This window comes from Leopardus geoffroyi, chromosome A1 (genome assembly GCF_018350155.1).
Source record: "Leopardus geoffroyi isolate Oge1 chromosome A1, O.geoffroyi_Oge1_pat1.0, whole genome shotgun sequence".
Taxonomy (NCBI): Eukaryota; Metazoa; Chordata; class Mammalia; order Carnivora; family Felidae; genus Leopardus; species Leopardus geoffroyi.
The window spans coordinates 78,023,018-78,035,229 of record NC_059326.1 but is presented as its reverse complement, the minus strand read 5'-3'; the positions used below and the strand labels follow the sequence as shown (position 1 = coordinate 78,035,229).

At 40.2% G+C, this 12,212-nt stretch overlaps 1 protein-coding gene and 1 pseudogene across 2 annotated transcripts in view; both read left to right on the top strand.

The window, feature by feature from the left end:
- The window catches only part of NALF1 (NALCN channel auxiliary factor 1), a 628,680-nt gene that overhangs the window by 90,176 nt on the left and 526,292 nt on the right, over positions 1-12,212 (top strand). The gene's annotated exons all lie outside the window — the stretch shown is intronic.
- On the top strand, positions 4,903-5,907 carry LOC123599674 (annotated as a pseudogene).

Genomic DNA, 12,212 nt, shown 5'->3' with positions numbered 1-12,212 from the left:
AAGAGAATAGATTGCAGAAAACAGCTCCTGTAACTGAGTGCTAATACTTTGCGGGGATTGTGACAAAAGCGTCTGGCATTTGAATAACATTTCTAACTTTGAAAGCATGTTCACATCTCGCATGTTATTTTATATTCCATGGCTGACCTTGGGAGGGGAGATAGACTATCACAATTGCCATTTTACAAAGGATCCTCAGTGACTTGCTGAAGATAAGAGTGGTTAGGGTACAAAGAAGAACGAGAAGTTGTACTTCTAGGTTGTTTTTATGTGAAAATGTAATTCATCATCAAGCCAGGACGTTTTTGTGAATGGAAGAGGAAACTTCACGATTAAGTGAGTGCGACACACATAAATGGGACTGGCCAGGGTCCATGAGTAGGCACCGTGCGCCTTTCTGCTGCTCTTGTTATTCCTTATCTTGTTCACCTTTTCTCTTGCCCAACATGCATCACATTGACTTAAAATATTCCTCCTTGAACTCCAGAGAGTGAGTCCTCCTTCTCAGGGCGCCCCAAGTTCCATTTGCTACACGCGCAACATTCCACATTACGGAAATCAGATGTATCTCTTTGAAAAGAATGAGAAATTTACCTGGATGCAGTGACTATGTATATATACACATGTGTGTGTCTGTGGGTGTGTATTTGAGATAAAGGCTGAGAGGCTAACATACTTGACATGGTTTGCTTCTACAGCCGAACTTCCATTTTGTTCTACTGAACCTCCTTTTATCAGCAATATTTAATCATATGTTAGTTTCCTTATACTGCTGTAACAAAGTGTCATAAATTAGGTGGGGTAAAAGAACAGAAATGTATAGTCTTACCATTCTGAAAGCTGGAAGCCCAATGTCAAGTTGTTTGCGGGGTTGATACTTTCACAGGCTTTCGAGGGAGAATCTGGCCAGTCTCTGTCCTAGCTTCTGGTCGTGCCCATGTTTACCTTGTCTTATAGATAAGCTACTTCATTCCAGTCCTCTGTCTTCACCTGGCATCTCCTGTGTGTCTGTGTCTTTACAATGGTCATCTACAGTCACATTGGATAAGGGACCCACCTGACTCTGATATGACCTCATCTTGACGTTATGTTTGCAATGACCCTATTTCCAAATCTCAACACATTCTGAAGTACTAGGGGTTAGAAATACAACACATTTTCTTTTTGGCAGGGGGAAACAATTCAACCCTTAACAAATGGTAACAACAACCAAACCCAATCGTATATGGAAGGATTTGCCAATGTTGTACAGTCTGCATCGATCTCCTTTTTGTGGTAATCTTTGCTTTAGGAAAGCAAGAAAATATAAGAACTAATTGTGTGTGCCGAAGATATAACCTCATAGTGGCCCTCCGTTTTCATTAACTGGACCATGGTGATGGGATTCAATTTTATAGACAGGAATTATAAACAGAGTTACTACAAAATTAATGTTTTGCTTAAATTATTGTCTTCCCCTGCTGTGTTTAAAAGATATGAAAATCGTTTTCCTTTTTAAGTCAACAGAATTATGTTGGTGTCTTATTGACAAGTTTATGTCAAATATATTTATTTCATATTTCTATCTTAGTCATAAATAGTTGCTGATTGGAATGAGGAATACTTTGGTATTTTAGTAGAATTATAGGTTATTACGAGAGAGATAGTTCACCCTCTAGAATGTTGAAAATGACACAGAAGTTCTTGCTGGAAGCCTGCTCTGGCTTTACATAAACTAAAGAGCATAGCGGTTTCTGGATAGCTTCTCCGTTCCCCTCAGGACACAGCAGGAAGAAAGAGGCAATAGGGTTCAGCGGAAGACACTCTGGTAAGAGTGACGGGCCCCCTAGGGAGAGATCAGCAGTTCCCAGCAATGAAGTCTGAAAGAGAGGGGCAAAAATAAATGCCATTGAAGGTAGCTAATTTAGGCTCCAAACAGAGAGCATGGACGGGTGGAGGTGCTGAGCCGGTAGGACAGAGAAAACACGGAGTGTTGGCTGATGGCTTCTGTTTGGCATGTGGTCTCCTGCACTAATTGGAATATGGGTCCAGATTCAGGAGAGCCAGACCCGTGTGCAGGACGTGAGAGACACTTATGTGCCCATTACCTCTACCCACTTCTACCAAAGTAAAGGAGTCTCCTCAAGACACTGTTGCCAGTAATTGTCCCCCCCGCGACTTGCACTTTGCTCTTCCTTCTTCATCCATTGACTCCTCAGCATAAGACAGAGTCTGTTGCAAAACCCACAAGCATCTTTCTTTTTTTAAAGAAAAAATTGTTTTCATGTTTATTTGTTTTTGAGAGAGACAGAGCACAAGCAGGGGAGAGGCAGAGAGAGAGGGGGAGACACAGAGTCTCAAGCACGCTCCAGACTCTGAGCTGTCAGCACGGAGCCTGACACGGGGTTTGAACCCATGAACCGTGAGATCATGACCTGAGCAGAAGTCAGGTGCTCAACTGACTGAGCCATCTAGGCCCCCCCCCCCCCCCCCCCGCACAAGCATCCTTCATACCACTGCTCTGAGACCTCCGTGGTTCCCCACCAGGCAACTGACATTGTTCCTATCAGTCATGCTCAGTCTTTCTCAGACTAGAGACTGTGTTCCTACACAGAAACATACACTGACCTAAGTGTTCCAGAATTGTTGAAAGAGATACTTTGGGAATAGTGATATGTACAGCTGTGTATATCTACAAGAACTCCTTCCTATCGTTAGACAAAATTGCAAGTTTTTTAGTATCAGGGCCTGCCTCTTTATAGATCTAGTGCCTTGCTGTTCAAATAGACTTTCAGTAGTTATCTGTTGAAGGAAGAAAAAGCACATTGTTAAGCAGAATGTGAAGCTGTGCGTAATGTTGCTCTCCCTCTCCTCCAAATTGGTATTTCTCCCAAATGAAGCCTCCATTACAGTGATGTCCAGTCTTTCCACAAACCTCTTACCCTTTCTCCCGCCACATCTGCGGAATGTCTTCTTTCCCTACTGCTAATTCAGATGTATTCTTACATCTTCACCTGGATTGTGCTGCTTTTATGTGATGGCTTCACATGACACATACTGCCTCACCATGGCCTTGTTCCTGGTTTAAAGGCACAGACCACATCTGGAATCATCTCAGAGCTTGTGTAGTGCACGGCTTTTGTGTTAACTTGTCTTGTTTTCAGTTAAAAATTTTTTTAAATGGTTTATTTATTTTTGAGACAGAGAGAGAGAGAGAGAGAGAGAGAGAGAGAGAGAGGGAGAATGAGTGGGGGAGGAGCAGAGAGAGACACACACAGAATCTGAAGCAGGCTCCAGGCTCTGAGCCATCAGCACAGAGCCCGACGCAGGGCTCAGACTTGTGAACCATGAGATCATGACTTGAGCGGAAGTCGGAAGCTTAACTTACCGAGCCACCCAGGCGCCCCCTCACATAAGTCTTTAGTCCCGTGTTACATCTGCATGTAATGTTTTCCTTTACAAAACGTTGAGTGCACATTTATAATGATGGACAACTAGAAGTTAAGACACACATGCCAGTTTGCAGCCTTGAATGTGAACTTAGTAAGTGAAACTTACGATAATAACGCAACAGAGAAGTCATGAGACTAATTGTGAAGATTTGTCTGACCACTATGCCTAATGTCATTATAACAAAATCTGATCCTTAAACCTTTGATTGCAACCAAACAATTAATTTTGCAATGCGCTGGGGCATCCGCCCTTGTTTACCATGCAAAAAGGCAAAGTGTGGATCTTACTGAGGTTAATTGTTGCTTTCAGGGCTCACTCACCCTCTTCCCTTGTGCCTTGGGGGATTGTTTCAGACCTGTGACGTTCTTGTGAAAATTGATATCCATGGTTTATGGGCCACAAGGAATAATTTAAATGGTGACGGATCCCTGGAGGTGTTCAGTATAGTTAGGCATGCATGTTTTTTTTTTTTTTTTAATTTTTTTTTTCAACGTTTATTTATTTTTGGGACAGAGAGAGACAGAGCATGAATGGGGGAGGGGCAGAGAGAGAGGGAGACACAGAATCGGAAACAGGCTCCAGGCTCTGAGCCATCAGCCCAGAGCCCGACGCGGGGCTCGAACTCGCGGACCGCGAGATCGTGACCTGGCTGAAGTCGGACGCTTAACCGACTGCGCCACCCAGGCGCCCCAGGCATGCATGTTTTAAGGTGACAGTTGTGAGGTTACAAAAGCTGTGTCAGACTTTCCTGGGCTAACATTTATTTTATGTTAAAATAATGTCCATCATGATTTGTATACATTTTTTTTTTTTAATTTTTTTTTTTCAACGTTTATTTATTTTTTGGGACAGAGAGAGACAGAGCATGAACGGGGGAGGGGCAGAGAGAGAGGGAGACACAGAATCGGAAACAGGCTCCAGGCTCTGAGCCATCAGCCCAGAGCCTGATGCGGGGCTCGAACTCACGGACCGCGAGATCGTGACCTGGCTGAAGTCGGACGCTTAACCGACTGCGCCACCCAGGCGCCCCGATTTGTATACATTTTTAAAAAGTTTATTTTAAAGAGAGAGAGCGAGGGAAGGACAGAGAGAGAAGGAGAGAGAATTCCAAGCAGGCCCCATGCTGTCAGTGTGGAGCCTGATGTGGGGGTCGAGCCCAGGAGATCAGGACCTGAGCCCAAACCTGGAATCAGAAGCTCAGCCATCTGAGCCACCAGGCGCCCCCTACCTACTTCTGTTTTATACGCATTTTTGTGTTTATGCTTTATATGCATTGATATTAAACAGATTTAGTATTTGGTTATGACAGATTCAAGTGTGAGTCCAGTCTGCACCTTTGCTCCCCAAAGTGCAGTCTGTGGACCAGCAACGTTGCTTCATGGGGGAAGCTTGTTAAAAATGCAGAATTCAGGGCAACAGACCAAGAGACGAGACTTAAACGGCCCATGTCTCTGAATCCCGGGCTCATCCTGAAGGGGTCTGCTTGCTCAGGTCAGTGAGCTCCGGAGCCTCCCAGACGTGCCGGCTGGAGGCAACACCAGAGCCGTGAGCAGTTCACTCGACAGCCGCTGGAAGAGGGGAGATGGCTCTATTCTGCCCCAGAACCGCAGCTCTCTGTCTACAAACTAGGGTCCTCAAAACGAAAGAAGAAAATCCTTTCTATCAAACTTTGTCAGTTGGAAAGGGCCCCAGCTCCCCAGTCAACCACTCATCCAGCACCTCTAAGTGCCGGCCGGCCAGCCGCTGTGTCTGATATGTTGCGTGTTTATACAGTTGTTGATGTTGCCTACAATCCTGGTGTCCTCCAGGCAGCAGAAAAGCACCACGTGAAAAAAGATCAGTTAATATGGATGACCATGAAATGCATTGAGGAATTCCAATGTATTCTCTCACACTCTTACAGTATTCCTAAATTTAGAATCAAAGGAAGCATCCAAAGTGTGAAACAAAATCAGAATCCAAACTGACCCTATGGGTTTAGGAGAGAAAAAGGGAAAGGAGCTGATCCTTGAACGCATAAGAAGCAGTCCTGTGAGCCAATGAGATCACTGTCCTCAGCTCTTACTGCCAGAAGACCAAGTTTCAAGCAAAACAAGTTATCTGATAGAAGAGATTTCCAGTACAGAGATCCAGGTGGAGGTGAAGAGACCACCAGCCTATGGATTAAAAATTGTGGTTTATCAGAATGAGAAACCTCTGCAAATTGAAATAGAAGTTGAATTACCTAGTGGTAATTCAGTATCTCTGTGACCTTAGTGTTTCTGAGGAGGACTTATTGATCTACCTCTCTGAGAAGTACAGATTGCATCTGAGCCTTCCAGAATATGCATACTGAAATGACTACCGCAGAATTTATCAAAGAGAAGACTACATTAGTCATCACAGTGCCATTGGTGTTAGTCAAGAGGATCATCTGCTTTGGGTTTTTCACGTGATGCTTTCCTGCCACCTGTCTTGTGAATTACAGGACCTTCATTATGGGTAAAGAGGTAGTTTATCTTAAACACTAGTGTCATATTTTCTAAGTGTTCTTTTTCACTGAATGATGTTTTCTCATCAACGGTTTATCTTTATCTTTTCTGTTTTAAACTCACTCTTTCTCCCTCTCAAACTTGGCCTGAAGCAGACATTACTAAACATGATATCGTCATGATACACTTCTTTTGAAGGTATTTCTAATGGTCTTAAAGTACCAGATATCATTGGGCAAATTCTGTTTCCAGGTAACATGTAAGAATTCTTGGCTTTCCCATTGGAAAAAAAAAAAAAAAAAAACGTTTTTTATCTCTAGCAAATTGTCACATGAGGAATTAAAAACAAAAGTTTTGCAAAGCAAAATTTAGGTACTGCCCTGAACTACTACGTCAAAGTTGGAATTCATAAGAAACTCTATCTTGATGTTTTCTATGCACATTAAAGTTTGAGCACTGTTCTACATCTCAATGAAATGCACTCTTCGTTAATGTGAATTACTATTTGGTTTTGAAACATTGCCATTGTTGTTGGGAAATTTAGAGCCCCTAGAGAAATAATTTAATATTTTTCACACACAAAAAAGTCTTCTAGCTTCCACCTGGAAGATACAGATTTTACTCTGAGGTCACACAGATGTGATATTGTGAAAATTAGACGCAATGTCTTTAGGTACCTGGAAAGCAAGATTTCATTACATACTCTGTGTATACATACAAGCCTAAATATCATTGAAAGTAGGTTTTTGTTTTCCTCGGTTGTGACCCCTTTTTCCTTACTTTTCACATCTCTATATTATGTAGAATTCTATAAAAGTGTCATAGAATTATATATAAATAAAAACTTTGGCCAAATGAATTAGCTGGATCTGCTTTTTTTTTAATTTTTTTTTTTAACGTTCGTTTATTTTTGAGACAGAGAGAGAGCATGAACAGGAGAGGGGCAGAGAGAGAGGGAGACACAGAATCTGAAACAGGCTCCAGGCTCTGAGCTGTCAGCACAGAGCCCGATGCGGGGCTCGAACTCACGGACTGTGAGATCATGACCTGAGCCGAAGTCGGACGCTTAACCGACCGAGCCACCCAGGCGCCCCTGGATCTACTTTTTATTGCTTAAGTAACAGGGCTCCGGGTTGTCCTGAACAATATTTTATATGCTGACAAATACGACCAGTTGTAACTTCGGGTTAATCCTAAGTATAGGGTAGACTGTAACTTCCCCCCTGTGTGTATATACATTTACATATGTGTGCAAATACACATGCACTCAAGCATATTTGGGATTAATTTTGAGCAGCTAATAGTTTTGTCTATCAACCGAAGTTCATTATAGGAGCTGTGGCAGTTACAGAGATAAGTAGAGAACAGTTCCTGCTTTCTGGGCATTTATAATCTAGTATGCAAAATAAGTTGAACAGAAATCACTTTGGAATGAAATGCAACAAAAGAGCTCCTGATTACTTTTGGACAGGGTAATCAAAAAGACATTCTTGGATAAACTGGTATTTAATTGAACCTTGAAAGATACGAGGCACTCCACCAGGTAGGAAAAAGCAAGAGCATTTCAACTGGAAGCAACAGTGTGAACAAAGACAAGAAAACCAAAAATGATGAGCCGTGGAGTGAAATGGCAAAATCCCAGAAAAATAAAATGATGTTTAAACAAATACCAAAAATGGAAGACCAAGTATTCTGGTTGACTCGACACCACAATATGCACATCTTCCACCCTTTCTAATAGCCTAGGTGTAGGAAGACATTATTCTTGTGAATACTGGTAGATGGAAACAGTCCAGTGAATTTAGAAGGCAGATGTGCAGACTTTTCTGACTGTAGTGAACTACAAACTCACGTGGTCTCAGAATGAAAACGTCATTGAGAGACATCTCTACTTTCATACAAAGGACAGAAATCCTTTCTGATTCCTTCATGATTTCCCTGCTGGTTTCACTTAAATTCATTTAATGACAGGTTTTTTTTCACCAAAATCCTCAAGACAGCTTTTGGAAAGCTCTTTATGTCTTGAGTTGATTGGACATCTGAAGAAAATCACCCAGTGATCTGCTTGTTTGTAACCCCGACTCTCAAATTAAGAAATTGAGAACACATCCTTTCCTTCTACTTAGACCTCAGGTGTGTGTGTGTGTGTGTGTGTGTGTGTGTGTGTGTGTGTGTAATTTCCAAATATTCTGGTATCAGTTTTTGGACTAGTTCCCAGACTTTTCAATCTAATGGACCAATAAATTCAAATCAGATCAAAAGCTTCACAGATGATTGCATTAAAAAATCACTATCAAAGTGTCTGGGTGGCTCATTCGATTAAGTATCTGATTCTTGGTTTTGGCACAGGTCATGATCTCACGTTTTGTGAATTCAAGCCCCGCATCGGGCTCTACGCTGACAGCACATAGCCTGCTTGGGATTCTGTGTCTCTCCTCTCTCTTTGCCCCTCCTGCACTCTTTCTCTCTCTCAAATAAATGAACAAACTTAAACAAAAATTGCTATCGCGTACCTAATTTCATTTTTATTGCATAAATAAAGATATAAATTTCACTTAAAAAGTAGGAAGAAAATAATCTCACAATGAAACAACCCCTATTTGACAACTTAATTTTGTCATATGTAGGAAAACTATGAACAATATAGTTCTTATTTTTCTCAAAGGGTTCCTTGGATTTGAGAAAATGTCTTCGTGGTCAGCAGAGACCAACATTTTGAAAGCACTCTTCGGTGTGGCCTCTATTTTGTAAATACCTCTTATTAAAACGTCCAATCAGAACTGAACATGGTACTCCTCAATGTAGTCTTCTCCTGTTTGGATGTGCCCTTGTGTACGTGCAGCCATGAGCTGTGTTAGCTCTTTCTGTTGGCTTCTCCAATCTCTTTGTTCACCTTACATTCAGATTCCCAGAGCTGCTACTAGACATCTTTATTGGTGCAACTAACTTCTTAAACCTAAAGGCAAGACTTTGTATTTATTTGTATTCATCTATATCCTGTTAATTTGGCCCCAGTGTTGGCATTTGTTGAGAACTTTAAAAATAAGGGTGCTGTATCTTTGTAAAGTTTATTTACAATGTCTTCAAGCTGTCAAAAGAATTTGAGCAGAAAAATTATATAAAACTCCTCATAGAATGTATTCTGTGTATCAATAGTGTGTCATTTTTTCATTTGCCTTGACATAAATGAAAAGTGAATCAGTTGTGTGTACTTTAAAAAAATTCTGCTAGTTTGAAGGTTTGGCAAACGCAGCATTGTATTTCTTCATCATCTGTTTAACATTTTTTCATGAGGAGGTTTTTAAAAATAAAAATTCTATATATTTAAGGTGTACAATGTGATGATTTGATGTAAATATACAGAGTGAAATGATTACTACCATCAAAGTAACATCTTCTTGCAGTTCGCATATTTTGCTGTGTGATGACTGTATATAGTATTATTATTTTTTAAATATTTTGGGATGAAATTACTTTAAGTTTATTTATTTATTTTGAGAGAGAGAGAGAGTGAGAGCACAAGCAGGAGTGGGGCAGAGAGAAACAGAGAGAGAGAGAGAGAAAGAGAATCCCAAGAAGGCTCCGTGCTGTCAGCACAGAGCCTGATGTGGTGCTTGATCCCACGAACTGTGAGATCATGATCTGAGCTGAAATCAAGAGTCAGACGCTTAATCAACTGAGCCACCCAGGTGCCCCAGTGTTATTAAGTATAGTCATCATGTCCATACTTAAAATTTTTTAATTTGAATGTTTATTTATTTTTGAAGGAGACAGAGAGAGAGACAGAGTGTGAGCAGGGGAGGAGCAGAGAGAAAGGGAGACACAGAATTCAAAGTGGGCTCCAGGCTCTGAGCTGTCAGCACAGAATCCTATGGGGGGCCTCGAAGTCACAAACTGTGAGATCATGACCTGAGCTGAAGTTGGACGCTCAACTGACTGAGCCACCCAGGTGCCCCATGTCTGTACTTTAGATATTTAGGTTTATTTATCCTACACAACTGCAAATTTATACCCTTTGACCAACATCGTCCTATTTCTTCCCAAACCTTAGACTCTTGTAACCATTATTCTACTCTCTGCTTCTATGAGCTTGACTTTTTAAAAAAAGTTCCACATATAAGTGAGATCATACGATATTTGTCTTTCTCTGACTTATTTCACTTAGCACAATGTCTTCCAGTTTCATCCATATTGTCACAAATGGCAGGATTTCCTGCCTCCTCAGGGATGAATAATATTCCACTGTATATGTGTTTCTTCTGAACCATTCATCTACTGATAGACATTTAGGTTGTTTCCATATCTTGGTTATTATGAATAATGCTGCAGTGAACAGAACACAGGAATACACATATTTCTTTGAGATACTAATTTTGTTTACTTCGTATATGCACCTTGACATGGAAATTCTGGATCCTATGGTAGTTCTGTCTTTTTAACTTTTTGAGGAATCACCATATTCTTTCCATAATGGCCGTACCAGTTTACATTCCTACCAGTAGTGCATCAGGGATCCCTTTTCTTCACATCCTCTTCAACATTTGTTATCTTTTTGTCTCTTTCATAATAGCTGTCTTGTCTGAGATGATGTCTCGTGGTTTTGATTTGCGCTTCCCTGCTACTCGTTGATGTTGAGCCCCTTTTTATGTGTCTGGTGGCATGTCTTCCTTTGAGAAATGTCTGTTTGGATCCATTGCCCATGTTTTAATCGGGGTTGTTTTCTTACTGTTGAGTTGCTTGAGCTCCTTATATATTTTGGGTATTAACCCCCTTATCAGATACATGGTTTGCACATTTTTTATCCATTCTGTAGATGCCTCTTCACTCTGTTGCTTCCTTTGCTGTGCAGAAGGTTTTTAGTTTGATGCAATAACATTTGTCTGTTTTTGTTTTGTTCACTGAGCTTTTGGGATCACGTCCAAAGAGTCATCACCCAGACCAATGGCAAGAAGCTTTTCCCCTATGTTCTCTTCGAAAACTTTTGTGGTTTCAGGTCTTAACATTTAATACTTGAATCCATGGTGATTTGATTTTAGTGAGCTAAGGGTCCAATTTCATTCCTCCGCGTGTGGAAAACCAGTCTCAGCCCCATTTAGTGAAGGGACTGTCCTTTCCCTGTTGTGTGTTCTTGGAACTTTTATTGAAGCTCAGCTGACCATAAATGCTTCAATTTTTCAAGTTTTGGCAAATATTACTTTTGTATTTATTCATCGTCTGTTCAGAATTTTCAAGAAGTCTCCACTGTTTTTGTCATGATCAGATTTGTTTAAGTTAAGACAGTAACAAGAAAGATTTTTTATTTTGCTGCCAAGAATTTGAACAATAGATTTGGGGTCTGGAAGAATCAAGGACTGAAGTTCGTTGGTAACCTGTAAGCAGAAGCCAGTTAAAAATTGGAAAAATGACTATAAACCTTAGAAAAGTAATAAGACTTGCATAAGTTAGAAATGTGTCAATATTCTAGGAAAGGCCTTCGATAAGAGGACAAACATCCAAAGGGCAGATGGCCAAAGAGAGAGCCGGGGCCAGAAGGACTATTTCTTAAGGAAGAAGCTTTGTTCTTGTGTGGACTGTTTATCTAAAAGGTGGCAAGTTGACTATGAACAAATTGTTAGGAATCTGGAATCTCTTTGGAAGGATTTAGAACATAAACTAGTTGGCTTTAAAAAGCAACTATGAATCTCATAAAAATCTGCTTTCATCTTATTAAACCATAGTACTACGGTATAGCCAGTCTAAATGTTGGCTAATACAACTGTGAAAGATAATTAGAAAATTTGTAGGTTGGCATTCTAATGTAGAAGAAAAGAAAAAGTGTTGTGTAATTTGTGTAATGAAGCTATGTTGGATACACAGGTAAAATATCTGACATGCTATAAATTACTAAATTCAAGTCATTTAATAGTTCTGTTTCATTGTGTACCATGTAGCAATGATTAAGCCTTTATTTCATATATTACTGTTTTTCTAAGATCAACACTGATAGGATAATAGAAGTAAATATATTTTGCAAAATTTAAAATTTATATTTTTGATATATGTTCAAAAATTCTGTGTGCCTTGATTACATCAATTTCATTTGAGATTAATTTAAATCATAAATAAAGTGTATATAAATATGTATAATGTGTTTGTAGTCAATAACAGAGCATTGAGTAAGTTTGAGTTTCCTTTAAGTTATTTTGAGGCGGGCAGCCATTCACAGAGGATAATATCTATGAATTTCTGCAGTATATTTCTCATCATGATTTAACATCTGAGACATAATTATTTTACAAGGTAGTGCCTTAATAGGATTTGCATTCATAC